Genomic DNA, 24,210 nt, shown 5'->3' on the forward strand with positions numbered 1-24,210 from the left:
GGCTTACACTACCAGCCCTTCTCTACCATAAAAATTTTACAGTAATCACTGATTTTTGAGGAGGCTTGAACATAAAATAAAGTCATGGTCATTTATTGACATAGCAATATTAAGGTACATAAGTGTTGAGTCTGCGCTTCAGTAGGCCTGCTAGTTCAGAGACTCATAACCCATGAAGAAAGCAAGATGAACAGTTTAACCGGTTTTACTTGCTAGCAAGGGAAGCCCTTGGCGGCATCTCTGCCCTCGCTCTCAAACGACTCCAAAGACCAGCACCCCCCTGCAGCCTTTTATTCTGTGACACACAGTTTCACAAACATTCATTGTAAAACCCTCCTATGGTGCGATAAACCTAAGGGACTAAGTGTGCGTGTATGCATGTGCGATGATGTGTGTGTGTGTATGTACGTGTATGCGTGCGTGTGTGTGTGTGTGTGTGTATGTGCACAGGAGTGAGTGTGTGTGGATGCGTGTGTTTTTGTGTGACTTCCTGCTGATCACAAAGGGTCATCTCTCCTTACCCTGTATATGGCTCCACCCCTTTTTAACAGTCTCACCGTACACAAGCACAGGTAAATAAAGGGCAGGAAGTAAAACATCCTCACTAAATAAGGACAGAGAATCTTCACATAGGATGTCCCTACAGTTAAACACTACAGCCAGTTATCTCCCCCACATAGTTGTCGGCCGGGGAGGAGGACAGAAACAGAAGAATGTCTTTGATCATACAGTTTGAACCAAGGCTTACAAATTTAAGTACAATAATGGCAACATTTAACAATTTCAACCTAATAAGAAAAGACTTAATGTGGAAGAAATGACCGAGTATACATAACGGCACAAAGTAACTTGGTAGTGGACATATGGATGCACTCATTTCAGAACACTAGGCTAGAGCATTCTTTACTGTGTGTGAGCTATGTTAGCACTGATTTAACATTTCTCTCAGTATATTAAATTTAATGTCACTTTGGCATACGTAAACCTTAAGCACAGTCGTTGTTGGTGAGGTTTCACAGTGTACTGAATATAAAATAACAATAATAATAATAATAATAATAAAAATGATAATAATCATTATATCTCCATTTCTAATCTGATCATACTTTCTTTAGTATGATAAGGTTGTGACCAGAAACCCAGCAGGCTTGAACATTATTGATTTACCCTTTTAACATACAAGCATGCAATACTGTAACTCTTTGACAGGTAATAAACATGCAAATGAGAATGCATAGCAGGTATACTCGATTATCTGATTTTAAAAGCAAATTACAGTACAGTGAATAGTTTAACATACAATACAGCATGTCCAATGAAATAGAGTAATTCTTTCAGATTTTTTGACTACTCCATTTTTGTCAGTCACCAGAAGATTTGTCTTTATTATGGAGCGCCTAACCTTGTTATCCCCTGTTGTCATTTTCATATTAGAAGCTAATGTGGCATTTCCATTTTGCGTTTCTTCACACATTGTTTTTCTTGTAACTTTAAAAGTCCTTCTGGATGTGTAAATCAGCAAATATTATTTCCTTTTTTTATTTATTTTCGTGGAGTGCCACCTCTTTTGTTTCTGTGCGGCCTTAATTGTCTCGGGATGTGCCGCGCATTGAAAACAGATGATGGTTTCGGTCTCAACACTAATTTCTTTGTAAAGGTCAACTTAATAAGAGGATTAGGGAACTAGGAGGCTTACACATCTGCACACGAAGATGGGGATACACCCCCATGAATACACATATCAAGCAAATGAATGGAGAATAGATTTTGTGTAGGTTTTAAAGAAGTTTAAGCATATAAGCCTCTATTGTCTGGACAGGACAGAGAATAAAGGCTAACTTGGTGTATGGGCCACACGCTTGACCAGGTGAGCTTTTGTTCTTTAACCACACACATGAAAAAACAGTACTGATACATTGTATAGCTTGAAGTTCATAGATGAAGGGGAACTTTAAATACTCAGGTGCTGAAAGACTTTCTAATGAGCTCATTAGTCAGTGGTTGCTAATTCTTTCTAAGGGTGGGACATATATGCGCAGATGGGAGCAGCCTAGATGATATTTACTTCACCTGCAGAGCCTCCTTGTTGCAGATTGTGCAAGAAGCTTTCTACTTTCTACCAAAGTCTGATGTAACTTGTTATCGGTGTGCATTTTTGTTGCTTTGATTCAAGTTTAAAAATAAACAGTAATTAAGGAAAACTTCCCATTTCCAGTTTTGCACGGCACCAGGGGAACGCACCAGTGTAGATTTTACTCCACAGACACCGATTTAATGTACATCGACACTAGGGCTGGGCGATATATCGAGTTTTTAAAAAATATCGATATATTTTCATACGAGGTATAAGATGTGACAATATCCTTTATATCGATATAGTCTATGTTACGTTATAATTATACTTGTGGAGCCACAAGTTTGCCTGTCTTTCGTCCACTTTTGTCTCTACGCAACGTTACTCGGCCTCGCCTCTCCTTCACTGAACACAACTCCCCCTCCTCCCCCATAGCTTCACCTGCAGGCAGCGACAAGATGGACACGGCAAATCTCCGTTAGCGAGTTGTGGGGCTGGACGGCGTCAACGTGTTAGCGAGCTAACCGCGCTAACGAGCTAACCACGCTAACGACACGGCCTAAAATCCTTTAATTTTCTCAAAAGTTGACAGCGCGCCTTATGTATGAATTCTGGTTGTGCTTACTGACCGCGAACCGATTTTATGTGGTACACGGGGCTCAGCAATCTGTCAAAAAATGTTTTAGTACGACTTTGGTAAGCTACGGAGCTGCACCGCTTGATGGATTGTCGGAGCATTACGGCTACCGTAGTCTGGAGCCTCGCGGAGTGATACGTACTGTGCTTCAACGTAATATTACCGTATTGTGTGTGTATTAGGGCCATAAATGGCACCTGTTAAGAGACATGGTTACGAAGCGGATTTCAAACTCAAGGCTGTCAGTCAGGCAGTAGAAGTTGGGAACAGAGCAGCTGTGAAATCTGTCTTTGTTAGTATGCTCAGCGTCTGTTAGTTTACATTTTGACTGCACAATTATGAGCTTTTTGTTATGCACAAAAACAACATTGTTTTCTTTTATTTATGGAGCATGATTATTTAATAAATGCTGATAATTTATTTTTGAGTAATTTCTTCATGTAAATCTATGCTGTATGTAAATAAAAATGCCTGTGTGACATCTGGGACACAGTGTGACTAAGAACTCTCTTTTTGTTCTTAACTTATGGCTTTAAAAAAATATCGAGATATATATCTTATATCGCCACCCAGCTAAAAAATATCGAGATATGAATTTTGGGTCATATCGCCCTGCCCTAATCGACACGCATGCAAACGAACATGAATTTTCAACTTCGGGTTTCTTAAGAATTCTCAAACGGAAACATTACACACATGTACACGTATAAGGTTTGAAAAATAAAGCTTTAAACTCTAACCCCATACCTCTAGTAATTACTGTGCAAACTTCCTCTCTGAAGCAGAGTGAAGAGGCCCCCATATGTACTTTTTTATATCAGCAGAGCTTAGGAGGTGCTTTGAAGAAAAGATAAATCACCTCATTACTTTGCAATAACTTCCACATAGCGATAATAAAAAATGCATCACGTCTCAAACTTTAACATAAAGGGCCAGTTAGGAGACAAATCGCTTCTGATGATCCTTTTTTTTTTTTTTTTTACTGCGGTGCCTCTCTTAACCTTTGAACATCATCACCTCCTGCTGAGTGAAAGAATGATACATGCGTTCTCAGAGAAATCCTAATTAGCTGCCGTTGTAAACGTGCACGTCCCCCCTTTCATTCCCGCCGCGCCTTACATAGTTCGTCTTTGACTGTGGCATTGCGTGTGATGTAGCTGGAGTTGATCTTGGGGAGAAACAATATGCGAATATCTTGCTGGAGTTCAGTGTTTCAGAGAATGTATGGGGAGAGAAGAAATGGAAGATTTGCAAAGAAAGAAAAAAGAAAAGCTACAGTATAATGCTTCCCGTTTTCCTCCAAAGATAAGCACAGGTGTTAAAACACTAATTTTGCCATCTTACTGCATGTGTACTGCTCCACTGAACCACTCAAGTCTTATCTCAGGTGGATTATGGTTTACAGATAAAGAAAGGCATGAGAAAAACCATCATTCTGGAAGAAGTTTTTAGCTTCATGTCCTTCTTTATTTCACTCAGTTCAGCAAAGCTGTAATTGGCAGCGTCGAACAATGTACAATTGTCACTTTCATAATTACTGTGAAGAAAAATCAACAGAGGATTTCAAGAAAATGCTGCCAAGTTGTTCTTGTAAGCTAAGTAATGATACCTTTGCAAAAAAACCTGGCTGTTAAATATTCTTAACTTAAATATCTGCTTAGTATGTGAAGCATGTGTCACACTGGCCTTGTATTAGTATTGCAAACTGGCTTGCAGCTACTTCAGTTACTGATTTTGTCCTCATTATGCTTCTGAAGACATAAATTCACCTTTATATGCAGTAAGCACATTCTCCTTCTTATTTTTAGGGGCTTCTCCGACTACTCTGTGTTTGATATATTTATTTTGTTCGGTGTCCCAAGAAAATGATTCACTACTCAAGATGCAACACATCTAATCAATGGAGACGTGAGTGGTTCGTGAAGTGTGTGCGAACTCTGAGGGTGACTGCCGTAATGAAACGACTTGCGGGAGATGGAAGATAAATTGGTTTGCGACACATCTAATGGTGTCATTTCAATATCTTGGCTTCATTCAGCTGATTGGGTACATTCTCGCACATACACAATCACATATACACATCCCTCATTGGCTTTTAGGTTTAACTGTTCAACTTTGAAAAAAGAAATGTGGCATTTCCCAGTGTGAAAGTTGTATTTGTGCATGCGGATATAGAAATACACTGAATCCAAGTATCAGGGTCGAGTTATGATAAAGTCTTAAGATGTTCTGACACTGACTTAGGCGGCTGAACAGACGTTAGAAGTATCAGAGTTTGTGATGACAGAGAGAGGATGGTGTGGGTTTTTTTTTTTCTTTTGCTTTCCTTATCATTTCTGCCACGCTGTCTGATTTGATATCCACTCTTTTCGCTGTCAGAACTGAAAGGTTCTGCTGAACCTGTCACAACAGCGAGCCATAAATGGGGCTTTGTGTGTTTAAAACAAAAATCCAGAGTTAACACATTTAAAGTCTCTTTACTTTGCAACCAGTTGTGTGCCCACTAGTAAAGCCAGCAGTTTGTTTGGCGTCCATGCTTTCTGTCCTCTGTGCTGCATGCCCTTGTATTTTTCTTGTGTATAGGGGGAAATGTGAAGTTATTGATCCACATTTTATTGCTTCATAACATGCGCTCCTGTAATGTGCCATGATGTGCTTTTCGCTAATGCACCGTGCGTGCAGCAGATTGTGGAGTCGTGTTAAAATGTCTAACCTCAGGCCACAGTTATACTGCTCTGTGAGATGGAACTTTTTCAAGGTAGCGGTTTATTTGTCTGCCTTGTTTGCACATCTGGCCGGCAGTTTAAAATAGTCAGCAGAGGAATAAGGATTCAAACCAGGGATTGCAACAGTGTGTTAGTTAAGTGCAGATCAGGTTTAGATGAGGAACACTTTCAGCCATCCTTTTTATGATCTGCTCACATTTTAAAATTAAATGACTTTTAATGCATGCAATTTGCACACTGAAGAATATGTCACCCTGGTAACGAAGAAAATTGCAGTTAATGTTGTTTTATATGGTATATCGGTGTAACTCATCTTCAACCCTAGTATTTTCCCAGCGATAAGCCAACAATTTTGTTGCAAGCTATGAATGAAACAGTGAAAATGAACTGTTGACTTTATATGTAAGTCTACAAATAGGGGTCATTAAAGAAACATCATATACAATTTAGTTTTTCAGTGACTGGATGTGATGTATTTGCCATCTATCTGCTGAGTCACTCTTTAAAACTGCTGGCAAAGACTTTTCTAAAGCTTTTTGGCAGGTAATATGTTTTTAAAAAGTATTATCTTGCAAACATATCTTTAATTAATTGCTCATGTCTAATTAATAGAAGTCAACCTAAGATTTATTTAAAAAAACAACAACAACAACAACAACAAATGAGCAAAAGAAAAAAATTGTTGGAATTCATTTCATCGTTCACTTCGATGTCTGTAATGCTGTAAATTTTTAATGTGAGCAATTCTAAAAATGTTTTGTGTCGACATTCATCCGCTGACAATTGTCTTACAGGCACTGCAAAGGCAAAGAAGCTGGTTTGATTTGGGAGCAACAGTAGTGATTGGCAGTGCGTGAAAAAGCAAAGATGATAATTGCAACATCAATGTAACCTTCAACACAGGCATCCAAAGAGAGAACAGCTAAACTAATAACTTCATTTATCTTCCGTGTTCCAGGATGTTGCAATATATTTATATGTTTGCCTTGTCGCCCTGAATTAATGTAGCTTCACGTGGCTTTGCACCACTTGGTGGCAAATTTTTTATCCAATTTTCTGCTATTCAGTGATCAGTGGCATGCCAGTACAAACATACCTGCATCTGGAATTGCTTTATTTTTCAGGAAATTTGAAAAAATATGTTTTTGTTTTTTTCTGATAAGCTGGCATTTTGTTGTTGTTTTGTTTTTTTACCAAAATATGACTTGATGAATGAAGACATGACAAAGACACACACACACACACATACATATATATATGTGTGTATGTGTCATTCTTATCAACTCCAGGCTATATGTCATGTTGCAGACAACAAATAGGAGATATGTAGGAGTAATCCCTGATGTTTCCATCATTATAATCACGTGTGCAGTTGCATGGATTTAGACTAACGGCTCAAAATAGCACAGGATACAGTACATATGTACGACTCACTCCTTTGAATGTATAAGTGCATTAACACTGACGAGTATGGCTATGAAATGTGCACTATGAGTACTCATAATCCTAAAAAAAGAGTGCAGAATGCTGTACGTCCTCAGTGGTCGCAGCATTGGGTAAGTAGCAAAAAAGATAGGACCATTAACCAGTTTTCCACCATTAGCCGAAGAATATGTACCAGCAACACTGACGGTGTTTATGCTAGCCTGCAGAGAGTCCCATGTAATACAGATATTCTGAAAATATGTCTGCTTTCACAACAACTGTGGTCAAATGTTGTGAAACTCATTTCTGGTACTTGCATAATGTGTTGGATTTAACACACCATGTTTTAAGTACATAGTGCAGACAAATGAAAAAATACACCAAAACTTATCACATGCAAAACAATTGGCCTATACTTAGTGTTGTGTTATACTATGGCACAACATCTGTATAAAGCTATGCATTCATGTAAAGATTAACCTTGTTTGTACCAATCCCCCACATTCCTTCTAGTTCCTCTCTGACTCTCTCTGATTCCCTAGAGGGTGTTTCAAATTTATGAAAATTGACTCTGCGTCTTTTAGAGCAGATGCTCCTGCTTGGCAGCAAGAAACGGTTCATTAGTTATTTAAATCAGAATAGCCCGGGACTGCATATCAGGCACTAAATTAATTTGATATATGGCAAGAGAAAAATAGAGCTATTAGTGGAAAAACAAAGTGTTGGAGGATTCGCGCTGCCGTACTGGTAACCTTTGCAGCAGTATATCTGGATCTCTATATCTCTATCTATATTTGTCACAGTCTTGGAAAATATATGCTGCACCCAGTATACCAGGGGTTCCAACTATTTGTCAAGGTGTATGTCGCAAAGTCTTTATATCTCTTCAGATCATGAATTTTATATGTCAACCAGTGCCTTGGCATGAATGTCATCTGTCCTCATGATGATGTGTGACTGCAGGTGGTTATGGGAAATGGTCCTTAAAATGCAAGTATGTATTATAGCAGTGTGTGTTTCTAACTTTTGCATATAGTGTATTATTTCAGATCTTTTCAGCCAGGAAAAACTGCTAATTACTTGTATTTGGAGGGCATATTCTTGGCTCTTCGGAGCATTTCATTTGTCACGTTGGTGAGAAAGCAAAATGAATATATGTGTTTTGGCAGCTCTTCAAATGAATTGAGTTCCACATCAGCTGTGCGCACGTGTTCAAGCATGGCACAGCCAACCATTGCTAGCTTTGGGAAGCAAGAAAAACAAGACATAGATTAGTGTTAGGTTCCATCTACCCTTCCTTCTGAAATTTGCGCATCCTGCAGTCACTCCCCCAACCACCATTCAACCATCCTCATGTCCCTTTCTCTCTAATTAGGACTTTTCCTCATCCCCTTAGCTCACTGAGAGCAATCTGGATTTCACTGCTAGTCCATGTGCCTTCCGTTGTGTGCTCTGACTTAACACAACATCAGTAACAATTTGTGGCTTGTTTATATGGAAATCAGTATTGCAATTAGGCTAAACAGCAAACAGTCGTGACTGTCAATACTGTCATCCCGGCAGAGTCCTGTGGGGGAGCGCGCTCAGCTTTATGTCTTCATTTACCGCAGTCACCATGGCTCCTGACATCTTTTTTACCTGCCTCGTTGAGCCCGGGAATGATTGAAGCTATATTCACTGAGCACTCTCCTATCAAGGACAATACCCGGAGAGACATCCAGTTAGTGTATAAGTATCCAAGAGACTGTTGGACAAAGGGATAAATTAGCAGTTCTGCAAGATGAACTTTTCTTTGTTCTTTGTCTACTGCTTTTTTAATTTTTTTAACAAGGCATCATCTTTCACAAAAGGATGACTAGGCTTAAAAAGCTAACACTCTCTGAGATATGGCCTCTGCAATTATACTCCTTTTCTCAGATTAGTCTGCCTGCCGCTCTATAATCCTTGTGGGTTATTATGAGCGGAGGAGCCTGGTGGAGAGGTTTTCGGTGATCAATCTTAAACCATCCTCTCTAATTTTCCACGGTCAGCGCTTCCATCCTGCCTGCCCTTGTCGCTCGACTGCGCCAGCCAATTACGGCCCTAACTATGTCAGCTTATTACAGGACAGCCATGGCCCTTGCCGCCGTATTGACCTGACACGATAGGCTTGGACCTTCCAACCTCCAGGCTCCAATTAATTACTGCAGTGCCCTTGTTGAGCATGCAAACCCAGAGAGGGTTGAAAAAATAACGCAGTCAGCGTACCTGGTTGTTGTTATTTTCTTTCCATGTGGATTAGGTTTAATTAAACTGATCACATGCATGAACACTGGAGCATTATGACAGGTAATAAAGACGAGATGAGACTTCATTGGCAAGGCATTAAAGTGGCAGATTCCTGGACTTGTTTCCTGGCCTGCGCTGATGTGCTTTATGCTGTCTCTCCTGATTTTCTCCCAGGCCCATTAAAGACAAGAATACCGGAAAACTGACTTCCCCAGTGTGTGTGTGTGTGTGTGGCTGTTTACTGTTAGCTAATATGGGGGAGATTGGAAATGTTTGAAGTGAAGTACCAGTTGCACGTGTAAGGCACCGTATTGACTGTTCACTTTGTTATTATGACTAAAACAGGGGTTTCTGGATATTATACCAGGCATCTATGATGAGAGACAAATTGCTGACCTGCAGGCTTCTGAATTAGGACAATGAGGAAGAGAGATATTTTGTGTATGTGCGTGTTTGCGTATGTATCTGTGTGAGGAGCTCAGTAACACTCAGTGAGGCTATTATTGATTAGACAGTTCTATTATTAGCTGAAGTAGACCAAAATCTGGCTAGCTGATTGGCTGGTGCATTGGGGTCATTTCATACACTGACCTAATTAACTAATTGGAATTATATCTCTGTCACCAGCACACAACTGGCATTATATCTGATAACCAAATACAGAGCAGAGATGAAGTTTTGTAAAAGAGTATTTTAGCAACTGTAATACAATCATAACACACATAAAGTTAAACATCAAGTCCATCAAAGTTCTTTTCTTTGTACGTACTCTGAGCCAGGTTGCCAGGTTCCAGTGCTTCTTTGATTTATTTAGCTTTTTCACCATTGCTGCTTTTGACTCACTGTTGACTTTGCCTGAGAAGTGCAGTCATGTGACTTAGTTTTAGATTACATACAGATAAAGAAGTAGAGGGAGAGAAAGGCAGAATAAATTTTAGGAGTCTAGTTGCATTAAAAAAATGATAAAGGAAAAAGTTGTGAACAGTGAATGTTCTCAGAGCAAATGTTGAGAGACAGCAGTGTGTGGCTGGAGCTTGTCCTTCAAAGTGACAGATCTTACCCTCTTCTAAGCTGACTGGAGTCTCTTCACAATATGAGCCCAGTGGATGCTTATTTTACTGCCTGATATTTAGGAAGCCTTTTATGCCAGTGCGAATATTACACAAAATAACATAAAAATGGCGCTGCCTGTGAACAGCATGGACACATGAGCAAAACCTAGTCCAGACCAGCTGCTGGTGGAGATAAGAAAGCTGAAGGACTCAGTCATTAAAGGGACAACTTTTTTTCTTAATTATTTTTGCTAGTGAACATTTGACAGGGATGTTTTCACTGGCTCAGGCATTATCCCTGAGCTGTTATGATGAGTCAAAGTTTCAATCCACCTCGTGCCATTTGGCCAAGGCATTCCCTCGGACAGGAATAGTTGTTTGTCTCCTTCCTCAGTGGAAAGGTATGGCGAGTCAAGCTCACGTGGGGCCATAAGTTCCTTTTCAGTCTTTGCCTCTTTTCACAAGACTTTCAACTTCTTTGATGGCACCCTCAATGTCCTCCCTCTCTATAAATGCACCTCTCTATTTTCTCTCCACTTACCCTTTCGCCCTATTCTCCTCCTCTGCACCCGCCTGTGGACCCTCGGTCTGTTGTGTGTTTGTGTTTTCTGTGTGAGAGAGAGAAGCTGAGACAGAAACGGACAGCATGAGGGATGGCAGAGCCGTACCACTGTGATGGAGCAGGGGGAAGGAGGTGTTTAAGCCATTACTGACGGAGGCTAAGTGGTGCCACACAGTTCTACTGCCTGCCCATCTTAGTGCCATGCTGGCCTCTACCCAAGTCATTAAAGTCTCTTGTCCCAGCTGTGAAATAAAAGGTCATATCACCGAGGGAAAATCTGGGTATGTGTTAAATCAAATTTATTGCAGCTGTATCATTGGTTCTCTGTTCTTACCTCCACTTGCTGCTGAGAGGAAGATGGCTCCTAACCAAGAAAAACAACAATAATCTCCTCTACCTCTCAAAGCAGTCACCCAACTGATGCCTCAATCTACAGTCCCCAGCCAAGTCCCCTCTATTATATTACTGCTGAATGATAGCTCCATTCTCAACCTTGAGTGTCATTCTCAATATTTGAGTGAATAACTTAAGAGGCAAGCAGTTTAGATGGCAGGAGTGCAAAGATGAAATTGCTGCCTATCAGTGCCAACCTTGAAAATAATCTCTCTAACTCCACACACCCAACACTTTGAGTCTTTAGCCTCTGCTGTCAGCGCAGGGATTCTGCTCCATAATTAGTGGCCGGCTTATTATAGGTTGCTCGAACCAGGCTAGGGTTCCTCTCCTCCGGGAAGGCGAGGGGGAGGAGCAGGGAAAGGAAGGGACTAATTGTTGGCTTTACTGTGGAAGCTTCGTTGCAGGATGAATGAGCCAATTAATATGCAAGGAGTGGAATGTCCTCCCTGCGCAAGGCAAGGAAGGAATAGCAGTGGCTCATTCGCTGGGTGTGTGTTGAAGAGGGGCCAGAGCTAAGAGGCCCAAAAGACACAAAGAATGCCTCTGTTTGAAGTAGAAACCGATGCACAAAAACAGAGAACTGAAAGGCTTTCTTCACTCTTAAACTAAACGATGCAAATTGTGAATTGATTATAATGAGCATACAAGTTGGAAGTTGACTTCGGGTTAGAATTTGATTAGCTTTGCAGTTTATAGCATATTCTTAAAAGAGATCATCAGTAAACCCCATGATAATTTTGACTCCAAACATAATGTGGAAAAACAGATAAGCCTTTAATCAGCCTAGTCCCAAATAATATGATCAAACAGAATATCACAGTTATCAAACTGTTATGTCCTCACATCCTTGTTTATTCACTTTGAGCTCACGGCTCCGTTTGTGTTGTGATTAAAATGTGCACCGAAGGTTAACAAGATGCCGTCATCCCTCAAGGTAGGAACTTTTGTAATTTTAGGCACAAGGCTGTCATCTGGATAAATGTTTCATCAAAAGTAATAATTTTCCAAAAAAATATATTAATAAGAGCTTCTTTCCTTTCATTTTAGTGCTGGAAACTGTAAAAAGGAAGTGGAAAAAAAGGAAGTCAAAGTCAAGTTTTTCAAGGTTGCACATGAACACTGTAATAGCATAATCTAAGTCAAAGGCTTTACTGGGTTTTACAGTTACAGTTATCACGTCAGCATTATTCTCCTAATCATTCGAGTGGTTATAAATCAGTTCAGCACTAATAAAGTAAGGAGACTGTGAAGGAATTGATTCAACAGGAGATTTTGGACAGGAATAAGGAGTTATCGGTTTCTTTTAAGCATGCATGTAATTATTTCTTCTCCTTTTTGTCTCAATTGTAGATAAATACTCACAAACAAACAAACCTATTCACAATGCACTTAATACAAAGACACAGAACAATAGTTTTTTCTCACTGGGCTACACAGTAGAGCGTTTCTTTTCTCCTGATCACAGGAAGCAGGGACAATGGCTTTATCAATGTCCATCTTTGTTCTACTGGACGACATCCACTCAGTTGAGTCTTTACAAAACACATTCCCCAGGCTGTGAATGAAGCTATTATTTTGCTCAGTGTTGTATACTTGAAAGACGCCACCGCCTAATTTCTTCTGCTAGCTGCAGAAACAGTGTTGCTTTTGTTTTGGTATACAGACACTACTGTATCAGCAGAAAGAATGTGCTGCTGTTGCTATTGGCTATCAACACATCAAATGAAATCTAAGACAGCTGCAGACGTCAATGTCAGCCCTTCCTACTCAGCACTGTGGATTGGCGCCTACTCCATTTGCAGTCGCATGTGTGATTTCACTACTGTATCGATGATTACGCAGAGATGCCAAAGGCTTCTTGTTGAGACTACAGGAACAAAATTAGAAAGCCAGCGATGAACTTGATAGAATGGCATGTAATGATTCAGAGGTAAAGAAATATGATAGCCTCATGTATAAAATAGATGCATTGTTCCATTGTCTGTCAACTAAGCAAACATCTACCCCATCCGAGGACTCTTACTGGCAGAAGTGATTTAAGATTCCTGCTTCTTTTAATTTAGTTTATGCTCATGTGCTCAAACATCTTGCTGCACTGTTGCACTGTGGGTAGTTACCATCAACAGCTTTCTAACAGGCCAGCGGGCATTTCTCTAAAAACATTTTTATTGGGCTCCAAACGAATGAAAGCAGGAAGTGATCTTTCAGCTTGATGAAACCACTGCAGTTGTAGCTAAACATGGTAAATACGCACAGAGACACACAGTAGTAAAAGATATATACTATGTATATATAGAGCTGCTCAAGTGCATCTAAAGTGTTCTCTGATTTGACTTGTATATCACATTAACTTGCATATAGAGTTGATATGACAGGGATATGCAATACAAGAGATAGGGTGCGATGGAGGAGGATGATTCACTGTGGTGAGCCTTAAAAGGAACAGAAGAAGAAGAAGATGCACATATATGACATCAGACAGCCATACACCTTGCTGTCTGATCGTGTCTTTATGTTTATTATACCCAAGGGCGTAGATTTGGTTTTGGCATTGGTGGGGACGGATGATTCAACCATCGAACCCTGCCCTGTTTCTTTTTTTTCCCCCCTTTTTGTCTTTGCTTCTTTAAAAAAATGCAAATTATATAATGTTAAATTACCTAAGTATTTTAGGCTTTAGTTTTCTTCAGTCATATTCCATATAAATCAGGTATCATACAAAAATAAAAATAGAGTCATGACAATAAAAGAATATGACTTTAAGGACTTAACAACATTACTTCAGTTATAATACACCAACATCTCTTATACATTAGCACTAAGGGAACACTGAATGACCTGGTGGTTTTTGTCCATAAAACTACTCATCTAAGATTACCACAAAGTAAAAGATCTCTCAGCAAAATTATGCAACATTTTGGGCACTATTGCCCCGATCAACTCAGTGAGCTGGGATTTTTTATTCTAAACGTGAACTAGAAAAAAATGAATGAATTCTGTTCACTCAAATTCAGCTTTTCTTCGCTCAAAATAAATTTCTCCTCAAAATACCACACTTGCACCTGCAAACTTTTTTTTACGTGTGCTCAAATTTTTTTTACGTGCGCTCAGTAGCACAAAAATAACGCCATACTGTTCCCCCATGTGTCCCCACTTCACCTTATCACCTCCTGTGTATTTAAGTCCTCTGTTTTCAGTGTGTCATTGTCAGATTGTCTGCTTTGTTTCCAGGCCAAGAGTTTGTGTCAAGTTTTCTCATGTCAGGTCCATGTTCCTGTTGTAGGTTTTTATTTAATTTAGCTCACCCAGTTTATTTTATTGTTAGTCTTGCCTTTTGCCTTTTGTTTGCAGTTATTTTGCCAGCCTCAATAAACGGTTCATTTTTGGTTATTCAAGTCACGTTTCACGTTTTGTTTCATAATAATATTTTGTAATAATGCAGGCTGTAAAAAGCAGTTGAGACATCCTGATATATGCCAGGATAAAGTTGATTTTAAAGTCTTTTATTAGTACAGCTGGTGTGGCTGATGGGGGATTGCCCCTGTATGCATGTAGAAAGTTAGTGAGTGATTGTGGCCTTGCTTATTGCAACAGAGATTTGTACTTGCCTGCAAGTAATAGAGGGCTTGAAAGACTCTAGGTCTCAGCACATGCTGAAACTTGTGTATCACAGAAAACACATGGCTTCCCCTGGTACACATCAGGTCAGCAGTAGACGTGGCACTGACAAGGACTGCAGAGAACAGGGAATTTGCACAAACCCTGAGGAAAAGAAAAGCAAAACATGACAGAAAAAAACTGGCAAGCCAGAATGCCATGCCGTTTTATGCTGGACACGACATAGGAGATAAAGCCTTCACCTAAAGTAACTCTTCATAAGCAGCTTTCTCATTTACCATGTTGAAATGTTGGCTACCTTTGTCAGAAATGATCCTAATTACAGCTACTACAAGAAAAGCACCTCCAGCAATCATTTACATACTAGACCTTTGGGACTTAATCTGGAGGTAGACTTGACAGTATGTCACAGGCAGTTCTCACACAATGCTCCACTTACACATCTACTGCAGGTCTGCGCTGGCCTTTCAGTGAAAAACCTTTTGATCCATCTGCTCTCCTGCATGAAGAGAAACTCAGCATGGCAAAACACAGTAAGGCAACAAACAGAATGCCAAATGATCATCCACAGAGGTTAAAACATCTTCTCTTTTTCTTGTATAATTCATCATTCTTTACTGCGGAAATTGAATTGATTAAAAAGAAGATTCCTCTAAATAAACTGTCTAAATTATCTTCAGTGGCCTGAAAGGTAGTATATCCCCCCAAAAATGGCTATCAAATGAAATGTGAATTCAAGAAAGGGCATGCTGTGATGTCTCCAGTTTATTAGCACTAATGATCACCAGAACCAACGGTAGCCATCGAATTCCTGATCTTCTTGCGTCCCCTGAGACTCTGCTGTAGAAACTTTTACACAGTTACCCTTTCAAATCAATACAAGTACTGTTAATGTTTAATGGGCCTGTTAGTGTTAGCGCACTTCCTCACGTCCTGTATTTGGAGGGTTTGACTTGCTCCTCAAAAATGTGGCCATGTTTGAAAGTAGAAGGCGGGCTGCAGATTGTTTGTGGCAAGTACACTTCAAGGACGTTTTCCCCTCATACATTCCTGAGTGCACAGACTTGATTTTGATCATCATTTTAAGCTTAATAACATGGAGGGAAATCATATGCAAACAAAAGCATGCTTATCGATCCAGTCATCACGAAGACTCCCAAACAGGGACAGGTGAGAACGACACCCCATGCCGTGCTCCTTTTGTGTGCCTCAACAATGTTTACAGGACCAGATCTTCGTTGTACATCCATTCACAGTAAACCGATGTGATAACAGCCCTCGTGGAGTGTCAGAGACTGCACAGAGTGATGCTTTCTGACACTAATTGTTCTTTCATCTTACGCAGCGGCGTCTTAGACAATCTCCAAAGCACTGAGGTCTGTTATGGTGAAGGGAGGAGGTGAGGGGGGCAGAGGCATTGAGCTGACTGTTGACATTCTGACACGTTTTGTCATGAGTTTGTTTATTTATTTATTTTTTTCCCCTGTGGTCATATTATAATAGAATTATCTACCCTGTCCTCCCTTAATCCTGCACTGTTATTGCCTGTGAGGTGATCCAAGCCTGTTCACTGAAGAACATCTGCAAACGAGGAAGATGTGTTCTGCTGGCTGGCTCGCTATATACTTTATAAAGTGGATTTTGAGATAACAGCCATGAGATTAAAATCCAAATTGCTTGACCAAGCAGAAATAACTATATAATTGACCAGGAGTGACCTTGTGCATGAGAGGAGTCCAAAGTTGCGACTCGCGTTGGAGACTGATTTGCTGATGTGATGTGTGCTTTTGGTGTATAAAGGAAATAATGTTTTGATAAGAACTCAGTCATTCTGGTAAGTCTGACTTTAAGATTAGTTTGTTATTTTAAGGAAAATGTGCTTCTAATCTTGCATTCATAGTAGCTTCATTCAATTATGCTAAATATACACTGAACAAAAATATAAACGCAAAACTTTTGCTTTTTGCTCCCATTTTCCATGAGCTGAACTTAAAGATCTGAAACATTTTCTACATACACAAAGGACCCATTACTATCAAATATTGTTCACAAATCTGTCTAAATCTGTGTCGGTGAGAACTTCTCCTTTGCCGAGATAATCCATCCCACCTCACAGGTGTGGCATGTCAAGGTGCTGATTAGACAGCATGAATATCTCACAGGTGTGCCTTAGACTGCCCACAATAAAAGGCCACTCTGAAATATGCAGTTTAATCACACAGCACACATGTCGCAAAATCAGTCAGTATCTGGTGTGGCCGCCCTTTGCCGTACGCAGTGCAACATTGCATTGCACTCCATTGTTAGAGCTGATCAGGTTGTTGATTGTGGGCTGTGGAATGTTGGTCCACTCCTCTTCAATACTTGTGCAAATTTGCTGAATATTGGCAGGAACTGGAACGTGCTGTCATATACGGCAAGCCGAGCATCCCAAACATGCTCAATGGGTGACATGTCTGATGAGTATGCTGGCCATGCAAGAACTGGGATGTTTTCAGCTTCCAGGAATTGTGTACAGATTCTTGCAATATGAGGCCGTGCGTTATCATGCTGCAACATGAGGTTATGGTCATGGATAAATGGCACAACAATGGTCCTCAGGATCTCAACACGGTATCTCTGTGCATTCAAAATGCCAACAATAAAATGCACTCGTGTTCATTGTCCATAACCCCACTGCCACCATGGGCCACTCAATCCACAACGTTGACGTCAGCAAACCACACGACGCGACACAAGCTGTCTGCCATCTGCCCTGAACAGTAAAAACATCTGTCAACGTGCCAGACACCATCGAATGTGAGCATTTGCCCACTCAAGTTGGTTACGACAACAAACTGCAGTCAGGTCCAGACCCCGAGTAGGATGCCGAGCATGCAGATGAGCCTCCCTGACACGGTTTCTGACAGTCTTTGCAGAAATTCTTTGGTTATGCAAACCGATTGTTGCTGCAGCTGTCTGGGTGGCTGGTCTCCACCTGGTTGACCATCCTGGAGGTGAACATGCTGATGTGGAGATCCTGGGCTGGTGTGGTTACATGTGGTCTGCGATTGTGAGGCCGGTTGGATGTACAGCCAAATTCTCTAAAATGCCTTTGAAGACAGCTTATGGCAGAGAAATGAACATTCATTTCACAGGCAACAGTTCTGGTAGACATTCCCGCAGTCAGCATGCCAATTGCACGCTCCCTCAAAAGCTGTGACATGTGTAGCATTGTGCTGTGTGATTAAACTGCATATTTTAGAGTGGCCTTTTATTGTGGGCAGTCTAAGGCACACCTGTGAGATATTCATGCTGTCTAATGCCAGGTGAGGTGGGATTATCTCGGCAAAGGAGAAGTTCTCACCGACACAGATTTAGACAGATTTGTGAACAATATTTGATAGTAATGGGTCCTTTGTGTATGTAGAAAATGTTTCAGATCTTTAAGTTCAGCTCATGGAAAATGGGAGCAAAAGCAAAAGTGTTGCGTTTATATTTTTGTTCAGTGTAGATTACAGGAAAGAAAAAAGCATCAACCTTATCCTGTATTCTGATCAAAGCTGATAGTGTGGCATCATGGATGTGGTAGTCGAAGAATTGGGGAAAAGTGCTTAACAGACCACCTTTCATAAAAACAAAAAAAGACATTTTATTAAAATCAAAGGTTATATTGTTATTTATTAGGCAAATAAGAATCCAAATTCACGTTTTTATACTCAAAATTTGAGCCGGCATGCTGGACTTCACTGACAAGTCCCAAATTAATGAAGCTCAGAAATGCAGGTAAATAAGTATAATTGTGCAACCTCCTTTACTCTTTTTCTGCTTTTCTGTAAAACAGTGAATTTAAACATTCATGGATAACACTAATTAATCATTAAAGAAACATAAAAAATGATTTTGGTCATTACCAATCCCGTAAATTTAGGCAACTGTGGCATAAACCTTACATTGGGTGGTGATCTAATTAATTTTGTTAAGCACTCTATATAAAAGAGACAGATGGTGGTGGCTAACCAGACCATCGTAAGCCGTGACAGTATTTTAGTTCCAGCGGTATGGGCTTCCCTTCAGGTGTGAAAGCTCGACACAGATGAGAAACCTCAGCACATTTTATCAAGACACCAGATGGCGACATGGCAGTGATGCAACTGCACTACATCTACAACGAAGGCTTGTGATGCCAGAGAAAGCTTGAACACTGGTACAAAAGCTTAATTGCAATTTAATTTGGATTACACCCCACACATCCAGAGTCCACCTCTGATGTGCATTTTCACACGTTTGTTGGTATGACTTTAAAGGCTCTCAATTCGTCTGAAAATCAAGAGACATATCTAAGAATGTGTATTCTAATTACATGTAAGCATCTGGGCTCACGATTCACTTCATCTAACTACTTTAATTGGGTATCAAAGATTAATCCAGTCATTGTCACGGTGGCTGGTGAAAACGTAGCAGTAAGGCAGTGCTTCTTGAGAAGCCATTACTGCTCCAATAGGACGCCTCGCTCATTATCTTCCCCTTTAGTAAGGGAATCGGTTAATAAGAGAGGGGAATCAGTTAATAGTTTACAAGGAAATCACTGAAGTTAGAGGAAAGGACACCATGGTCCTTTTTTTCATTCTTTAAGCCATCCATTGTTGAAATCGATTGTTCCGCTTTAGTGATTCTCTAAGGAGCCATTTAGACTGAGTTGGCTGTGGGCTGCACCATGAGCTCTCTCTCGTTCACTCTTTTTCTTTCTGTCTCTCTCTCTGTTTTTCCCTCACTCTCACTCACACACACACACACACACACACAAACACACACTAGAAACCAATGGCTGAAGATGTTCTTAATGGGCCAGAGTTTGATCTACTGTCAAGCAGCCAGAGATATACAGTTTCTACTGACTAGAGAAGCACCCCGAGAGGTGGATTTATTTTGTAAGGGGAAATAAATCCACGTCTCGGAGTGTAAGCCTACGTGTGGTGTGTGTGTGTGTACTCATCTTCCAAAAAGCGTGTTGTGCATAATTGTAATGCACACTCTTATTATCTGCTTGCACTTTCTGCAGTTTCTGTCTCAGCATACTATGCCTGTGTATTTACATACATGCTAACACACACGTGCACACTGTGGTTTAGTATATTACATCAGTTGCTGCTTTGTGATTAAAATGTTTGAGCTGTTAGCTTGCAGCTTCCTTACCCCTTAAGGCTTCTTATGGGAGTATTTGCACCCCACTCCCAGAACCACAGAGGTTCACACACTGTGGGATTAATTAATAGCTAAACCCATACAGCACACTTGCACACATACATTCGATATGAATGGAGGGATACGGAGCAGTTGGGAAAAATGCAGATGCAGAGGGTGGTGGTGGCTCGCGATGATGAGTAAAAACATCCACTGAAATGGAGAAGACAGAAAGCAAGGTTTGTCTTTTAGGTGGAAACAAAACAAGATAGAGAAACAGTGGAAGAGGGAGAGGGTCACAGCTGGCGAGAGGGGAAAAAATGTGTAAACAGAGGATACAGCACAGAAAAATAGAATTAAAGCAACAAAGCAAGGGTGCATTGTGGATTTGTGGACAGATTCTATCTGGTATGTTGGTCATGTCACACAAGGGAGGACTGGCTAGACAAGGCTGTGCATCCACTATGCTCCCCTCTGCTTATTGATTATGTCAGCAAGTCCCCTAGCTGGGTTCTGTGTGTGTGTGTGTGTGTGTGTGTGTGTGTGTGTGTGTGTGTGTGTGTGTGTGTGTGTGTGTGTCTGGCTTGATATGCACACAACTGTGCAGTCTGAGTATCGTTCCTTTTAAAAGACGGTTTAGAGTAATGCCATAAATCATCTTCGCAAAGATATCATTTTAAATCAAAGTTGGCTTTTAGGATTAACTATCCTGTAGTGGTAATGAATGCCATTACACACGTGACGTGGTGCAGAAAAACAACTCAAAATTCCAAATTTTGCTGATCCAAACTTGTCATGTAACGTGTACGCACTGAATGCACTGCAATTTTGCAAAAAAAAAAAATCATCCTCCAAAAAATTAAGGGAAAATAAAGTGATGATAAATTCCTCCTGATGCTGTTAAACAAGAAAAGGAAGAAACAGAGATTCTGGGTTCATCCTATTCTCATGAGAAAACAGCAACGGGGAGAATTTCAAGGTCAGATCCACAACTTGAAGCTATATCACGGCTGCTTTAGTACATATTTCAGGATGTCAGGGGGGCAGATTGAGCTCTTGTTGGCAGATTTGGGCCCATATCTGAAGAGGCAGAGAAATCATTTCAGAGAGCTGATTGCCCCAGAACAGCATCTAGCTTTGTGTCTCAGGTAAAATAGTATCATTTTACTATTTGCATATCATTGTATATTAAGTACTAGTGTGTATTTTGAGCTGCAAGCACACTTGTTAAAAAGTGCAGTGGTCCAATTTGGTGTGAACAGCTTCATTAAGCAAAGGTGAAAAATATTTTTCAATATATTGAAAGACGGACATCATCCTCGTGATGTAATGTATCTTTCTAATTTGTGTTGGATGACCTTAAGAAGATCTTTATAGTCCTTCTCCCAACCAATTAGTTTTGGTGCCTTAATATGGTCTTGTACTAGACTTGAACCCCAATCATTGGGTTGAAAGCCTTGCAGGTTTGTTCCAGTCCCTGCAAATACACCTAGTTGCTAACATGGAGAGGAGAACAAATGTCTAGTGCAACTGCTTTGCTGGTGAATAACCAGTTTCACAGGAGGACTACAAATGTGTGTTTGTATAGATATATATGTGTGTGTGTGTGTGTGTGTGTGTGTGTGTGTGTGTGTGTGTGTGCATGTATTCTATGCCTCCTTATGAGCTTTTAAATAAAAATAACTATTGCTCATAGCATCCCAGAGGCTGTGATCAATCACTGTCATCAATAAAGACAGGCCAGTTTGTCAGGAAGCACCCACTAGCCTTGGGGTCTGGCGGCAGCTCCAGAGGAGGTTTCAAATCGTTGATGGTCTTTTCCCATTAGTTGTACTAAAGAAATTGTCTCTGCATTTTTATCCTGCCGTGCAATTAACACTTCCCAAGGCTTGGAGAAACAAAAAAGCCGTCTTTTGATAAGTTAAGAAACTACAATTTTTGTACTGTCATGAAAACAAATCACTACATGTATATACAGTAGGTTGTACAAATCATTTCAGAGCCGACTAGCACAGTTCATTGGTTAACACTTTGTTGACATGGTTTGTTGACATGGCTTGAAGCCAGCAGAGCTCTTTTCTACTTGGATGGAGAGGTAGTTTGTTGTACTTGTCGTATTAAAAGATGTGATGAGGCTTTTTTTAACTAGTCCAAAAGGAGAAAATAGAAACTATTTATAAGCACATGCAAAAAGTTTTGCATCCATTTACGACAACCTAATACGACTGGTCACAGATGGGAATCGTTAATTTAGATGAGATAAGTTCCCAAAGTTTCAACAAAACGTGGGGAACTGACAAATCCCTTCTCAAACTCTCAAAGTTAATAACAGCCCAAAGTGTTGTATTTTCAGTTGTTTTGTCTATTGGTGGACAAAATATGCTGTCATCAACTGTCACAGGACTCATAAACTCATAAAATTCCCTGTAGGGAAATTACTCTCTGCATTTAACACATTCACTCAGTGAATGTGAGTGCGAGTTGGCTATCACAGGTAGAGAGAGAATAAATGAGCACAAGCACACATTCATGTATATCTGCTCAATCAAAGCGATCTCTCAGATCCACTGTACAGCATCCTCAGTACTACACTGAAATAATTGTAGCTATTACCAGGAGTCCCATCTTGCTTTAGCAAACAGACAGTTTAACCTTTAGACTGAAGGTACGATGAAAAAATAGATGCTTATATTTGCCAAAGGAACCACAGTAGGTTTTTTGATCTGTACAGGTGCATTTAGACACAGCAGTGGTTTGAGCTAAATGCTAGATGTACTCTCAATGCTTACATGTTCTTGAAGCAAATTAGATGTATTCTTCACATACTGTAATGTCCTTTTTATATTACAGTATTAGCCCCATGAAATAAACACTAAACACATGGTACAGCTCAAAGTGACGTCATTCATTTTGAACAAATGACACAGGAAAGGGAAACTGTGGCCAAATTATGACACTAGAGGTGAAGAATGCCTGCACTTAACTTTACAGCAATCTCTCTAGTTGTTTGTGAGTGACCATGAGAACACATACTGCAAATACAACGTACCGAGCTGTTGCATCCCTATCAAACTTATGCTCCATAATCTGCTACATATCACCGTGTTGTCACGGTGTTGTTTAACGGGAGGGGCGTCCAGCTGTTAATCTATCGAGACAATAAACTGCCGTGTGCAGTTGTTTTCTCAGCATTTTGCAACCCTTTCTCTACGCGCACACGCACACGCGCACACACACACACACACACACACACACACACACACACACATGCACAGAAACATATTGACTTAAAGTTGAACAATACAGATTATTTAGCCTTTTAAAGAAGCTACAGCTCAGATAAACTGTGGATTTGAGATTATATGCTTTGCTGTGTGACTGGATTTCATATGATTTTTACCACAAGTGAGCTTTGTACAGATACAGATCTGGTGTCACTTCCACAGACATTCCTTTTATAGTTTTAAATGGACCTCTGTTGGTGAAATCTTGTACATAAACAACTTCAATTTGTCTTTTAAATATTGAGGGTATTTACACAGCGATAGGTAGAACAAGGTGAGCACAGTTTGACTATTGAGTGCGATGTTTTAAAGTAGAAGGCAGGAAGAGAGCGATAAATCGAGGGATTGAGAAGTGTTAAGTAAATGCTGACACACATCCACACACACATACACATAAATTCCACAGAAGAGGAGTAGACACAGGTCGTGCTCAAGTTCAGGCCTCCTGTGCCATCATCAGCTTTTCCCTGTGCTCTGACCTTTGACCTCACTTTAATTCAAATGGAACACTCCTCGCTTCCTGTCTGAGTGCGTCTCTGTCCCTCTCGGTCTTTATCTTCTCATTGTCATCATCTTGCAAGCTCTGAGCTCACAGCTCCTGAGTACATCACACAGTGTATTGCATGTGTGTCTTTAGAGGCAGTAATTGGGGTTATCTCTATAGAGGATTTTGTAAATGACTTTTAGGCTGGGAATCTATTAAAGCACAAGTCAAGTGAAGGGAACATTAGACTTGAGCAAGTGTCCTAAGTAATACAAATCAACTCTCAGGATTTGACCGATTTAAACCAATTTAAAGCCACTGCAATACTTTTCATTAGTGACACAATAGTGTTATCTTATTGAGAAAATTAAATCATTTAGAATGTAGTTGCTCTTAAAAGTTGTTCTTCAAAGTCTGCTTTATGATGACTGAATAGACTTTTGGGATGTTTGCCTGAAGACAACCACTTGACATGACTTTATAGCAGATGTAAAAGTTGATTGCACAGGATTTTGCTGAAA

At 40.2% G+C, this 24,210-nt stretch overlaps 1 protein-coding gene and 1 pseudogene across 6 annotated transcripts in view; both read left to right on the top strand.

Annotated features, from left to right (window-relative positions):
* Nucleotides 1-24,210, top strand: part of lsamp (limbic system associated membrane protein) — a 741,226-nt gene that overhangs the window by 562,515 nt on the left and 154,501 nt on the right. The window lies entirely within an intron of this gene.
* LOC146374123 (uncharacterized) lies at nucleotides 16,927-18,035 on the top strand (annotated as a pseudogene).

This window comes from Perissodus microlepis, chromosome 14 (genome assembly GCF_051167445.1).
Source record: "Perissodus microlepis isolate ML-2025 ecotype Zambia chromosome 14, ASM5116744v1, whole genome shotgun sequence".
NCBI classification, from domain to species: Eukaryota; Metazoa; Chordata; class Actinopteri; order Cichliformes; family Cichlidae; genus Perissodus; species Perissodus microlepis.